This window comes from Rissa tridactyla, unplaced genomic scaffold (genome assembly GCF_028500815.1).
Source record: "Rissa tridactyla isolate bRisTri1 unplaced genomic scaffold, bRisTri1.patW.cur.20221130 scaffold_47, whole genome shotgun sequence".
Taxonomy (NCBI): domain Eukaryota; kingdom Metazoa; phylum Chordata; class Aves; order Charadriiformes; family Laridae; genus Rissa; species Rissa tridactyla.
The window spans coordinates 1-4,645 of NW_026529679.1; the positions used below are offsets into that span (position 1 = coordinate 1).

Below are 4,645 nucleotides of genomic sequence, written 5' to 3' on the forward strand. Positions count from 1 at the left end.
GGGGGCCGTGGGGCACCTGGACCCCCTGCGAGCGGCGGTCGTGGGGCACCATCAGCTGCCAGCCCGCTGCCGGGCAGCAGAAGCGGACGCGGGAATGTGTGGGGCGCGGCCCGGGGGGCCCCCCCTGCCCCACCCAGGAGGGGGCTGGCACCATCCAGCTCCGCGCCTGCTACAACGTCCAGCACTGCCTGCGTGAGTCGCCCCATAGCTGCCCCATAGCTGCCCTATGGAACCTTATAGAGCCCTAGAGCTGCCCCATAGCAGCCTATAGCTGCCCTATAGCACCCTAGAGCTGCCCTGTGGAACCCTATGGAGCCCTATAGAGCCCTATAGAGCCCTATAGCTGCCCTTCGGGACCCTATGGAGCCCTATAGAACCCTATAGCTGCCCTTTGGGACCCTATGTAGCCCCATAGCTGCCCCATAGCGCCCTACAGCTGCCTTGTGGAACCCTATGGAGCCCTATAGCTGCCCCGATAGAACCTTATGGAACCCTATGGCTGCCCTATGGAACCTTAAAGGGCGCTGTAGCACCCTATAGCTGCCTTATGGAACCCTATAGCACCCCATAGGTGCCCTATGGAACCTTATAGAACCCTATAGTGCCCTATAGCTGCCCTATGGAACCTTATAGAGCCCTATAGCTGCCCCATGGAACTCTATAGCACCCCATAGCTGCCCTATGGAACTTATAGAGCCCTATAGCTGCCCCATGGAACTCTATAGCACGCCATAGCTGCCCTATGGAACCTTATAGAGCCCTATAGCTGCCCCATGGAACTCTATAGTACCCTATAGCTGCCCCATGGAACCTTATAGAGCCCTAAAGCTGCCCCATGGAACTCTATAGCACCCCATAGCTGCCCTGTGGAACCCTATAGAACCCTATAGTGCCCTATAGCTGCCCTATGGAATCTTATAGAGCCCTATAGCTGCCCCATGGAACTCTATAGCACCCCATAGCTGCCCTATGGAACTTATAGAGCCCTATAGCTGCCCCATGGAACTCTATAGCACGCCATAGCTGCCCTATGGAACCTTATAGAGCCCTATAGCTGCCCCATGGAACTCTATAGTACCCTATAGCTGCCCCATGGAACCTTATAGAGCCCTAAAGCTGCCCCATGGAACTCTATAGCACCCCATAGCTGCCCTGTGGAACCCTATAGAACCCTATAGTGCCCTATAGCTGCCCTATGGAATCTTATAGAGCCCTATAGCTGCCCCATGGAACTCTATAGCACCCCATAGCTGCCCTATGGAACCTTATAGAACCCTATAGTGCCCTATAGCTGCCCTATGGAACCTTATAGAGCCCTATAGCTGCCCCATGGAACTCTACAGCACCCCATAGCTGCCCTATGGAACCTTATAGAGCCCTATAGCTGCCCCATGGAACTCTATAGCACCCCATAGCTGCCCTATGGAACCTTATAGAACCATATAGCGCCCTATAGCTGCCATATGGAACCTTATAGAGCCCTATAACTGCCCCATAGTGCCCTATAGCTGCCCTACGGAACCTTATAGAACCCTATAGTGCCCTATAGCCATCCCACAGGGCCCCACAGCCCCCCCCCCAGTGACCCATAGACACCCTGAGCCCCCTACCGCCCCATAGCCCGCCCCCTATACTGCCCGGCCCTGTGGGGTGGGGGCTGTGGGGTGAGGCTGCCCCGTGCCCCCAGTGCAGGGAAACTGGTCGGACTGGAGCCCCTGGGGCCTCTGCAACCCCCCGTGTGGGGCCAGCCCCACACGTAGCCGCTTCGGGAGTGCCAGCCTATCTACCCCGCCTACCCGTGCGTATAGGGGCCTATACGGTCAATGGGGGGGGTCTATGGGGCTGGGGGGGGCCTGTAGGGTCGATGGGGGGGGTCTATGGGGCTGGGGGGGGCCTGTAGGGTCAACGGGGGGGTCTATGGGGTCAGTGGGGGTCTATGGTGTCAATGGAGGGGGTCTATGGCGTCAATGGGGGGATCTATAGGGTCAACAGGGGGGACTATGGGGCTGGGAGACCTATGGGGTCTATGGGGGTCTATGGGGCTGGGGGATCTATGGGGTCAATGGGGGGGTCTATGAGGTCAATGGGGGGACTATGGGGTCAATGGGTGGGTCAATGAGGGGGCCAATGGGGCTGGGGGATCTATAGGGTCAATGGGGGGGTTCTATAGGGGCAATGGGGGGGTTCTATAGGGGCAATGGGGGGTCTATGGGGTTAATGGGTGGGTCGATGAGGGGGCCAACGGGGCTGGGGGATCTATAGGGTCAATAGGGGGGTTCTATAGGGGCAATGGGGGCCTATAGGGTCAATGGGGGGTCTATGGGGCAGGGGGGGTCTATGGGGTCAATGGAGGTCTATGGGGCTGGGGGGTCTGTAGGGTCAATGGAGGTCTATAGGGTCAATGTGAAGGTCTATGGGGTGAATGGGTGGGTCAATGAGGGGGCCAATGGGGCTGGGAAATGTAAAGGGTTAATGGGGGGGGGTCTATGGGGTCAATGAAGGTGTCTGTGGGGCTGGGGGATCTATAGGGTCAATGGGGCTCCTACGGGGCTGGGGGGTCAATGGGGTCAATGGAGGGTCTATAGGGTCAATGTGGGGGTCTATAGGGGCAATGGGGGGTCAATGGGGCAGGGGGGTCTATGGGGTCAATGGGGGGGGTCTATAGGGGCAATGGGGGCCTATAGGGTCAATGGGGGCTCTATGGGGCGGGGGGGTCTATGGGGTCAATGGAGGTCTATAGGGTCAATGTGGGGGTCTATGGGGTCAATGGAGGTCTATGGGGCTGGGGGGTCTATAGGGTCAGTGTGGGGGTCTATAGGGTCAATGTGAGGGTCTATGGGGTGAATGGGTGGGTCAATGAGGGGGCCAATGGGGCTGGGAAAGGTAAAGGGTTAATGGGGGGGGGGGTCTATGGGTCAATGAAGGTGTCTATGGGGCTGGGGGATCTATAGGGTCAATGGGGGGGTTCTATAGGGGCAATGGGGGGATTCTATAGGGGCAATGGGGGGTCTATGGGGTCAATGGGTGGGTCGATGAGGGGGCCAATGGGGCTGGGGGATCTATAGGGTCAATGGGGGGGTTCTATAGGGGCAATGGGGGGTCTATGGGGCAGGGGGGTCTATGGGTCAATGGAGGTCTATAGCGTCAATGTAGGGGTCTATAGGGTCATTGGGGGGTCTATGGGGTGAATGGGTGGGTCAATGAGGGGCCCAATGGCGCTGGGAAATGTAACGGGTTAATGGGGGTGGGGTCTATGGGGTCAATCAAGGTGTCTATGGGGCTGGGGGATCTATAGGGTCAATGGGGGTTCTACGGGGCTGGGGTTCAATGGGGTCAATGGGGCATCTGCGGGGCTGGGGGGTCTATGGGGTCAATGGAGGGTCTATAGGGACAATGTGGGGGTCTATAGGGTCAATGTGGGGGTCTATAGGGGCAATGGGGGGTCTATGGGGCTGGGGGGTCTATGGGGTCAATGGAGGGTCTATAGGGTCAATGTGGGGGTCTATAGGGGCAATGGGGGGTCAATGGGTGGGTCAATGAGGGGGCCAAAGGGGCTGGGGGATCTATAGGGTCAGTGGGGGGGGTCTATGGGGCGGTCTGTGGGACTCTATGGGTCTGAGAGCACCCCCCCCGCAGGCTGGTGGTGACGGGGGTGACGGACTCGGCCCCCCTCAACGTCACCTTCTGGGGGCGGCCCCGGGTGCGCTGCCCCACGCTGGAGGGGCAGCAGCTGCGCCTGGAGGAGACGCGGCCCTGCCGGAACGTCACCCCCTGCCCCCCACATGGTATGGGCAGGGTGGGGGGGGGGGGGTGTCATCTATGGGGCGAGGGGGGGGTGGTTATCTGGGGTGGGAAAAGGGTCAGCTGTGGGGGGGAGGAGTATCCTATGGGGGGGAGGGGTCATCTATGGGGGAGGGGTCATCTATAGGGGGGAAAGGGGTCATCTATGGGGGAGGGGTGTTCTATGGGGGGGGAAAAGAGTCATCTATGGGGGAGGGGTCATCTAGGGGGGGAAAGGGGTCATTTATGGGGGGGGAAAAGAGTCATCTATGGGGGGGAGGGGTCATCTATGGGGGGGAAAGGGGTCATCTATGGGGGGGGAGGGGTGTTCTATGGGGGGGGGGAAAAGAGTCATCGATGGGGGGGGACCCCATTCACCCCGCCCCCCCCCCCCCCCTCCACCCCCCCGCAGAGGACTGAGCCTCCCAACGACCTCACGGACGCACCAAAACCCCGGGAATTCCCCCCAAACCCCACCCCCTGCTGCCCCCCCCCCCCCCCTTTTCCCACCTCAATAAAGACCCAGAAGCACTTTCCGCCCCTGGAATTCTTGGCAGCGGCCGCTCTGCCCTCAGAAACACATCTCTATGGCGCGTCAGTCCTCCGCGGTACCACCATAAGCACCCCCTCAGTCCTCCAAAGCGCGTCTCTATGGCAGTTCAGTCCTCCAGGACCCCGGAAGTGTCCCCTCAGTCCTCCAAAGCGCGTCTCTATGGCAGTTCAGTCCTCCAGGACCCCGGAAGTGTCCCCTCAGTCCTCCAAAGCGCGTCTCTATGGCAGTTCAGTCCTCCAGGACCCCGGAAGTGTCCCCTCAGTCCTCCAAAGTGTGTCTCTATGGCAGTTCAGTCCTCCAGGACCCCGGAAG

General features: G+C 59.8%; 1 long non-coding RNA gene across 1 annotated transcript; it reads left to right on the forward strand.

The window, feature by feature from the left end:
• Positions 1-6: 6 nt before the first annotated feature.
• Positions 7-4,271, forward strand: LOC128903586 (uncharacterized). Its single transcript, XR_008464122.1, has 4 exons — positions 7-192; positions 1,688-1,798; positions 3,637-3,785; positions 4,193-4,271. It is a non-coding gene; the product is annotated as an uncharacterized LOC128903586 (long non-coding RNA).
• Positions 4,272-4,645: the final 374 nt, after the last annotated feature.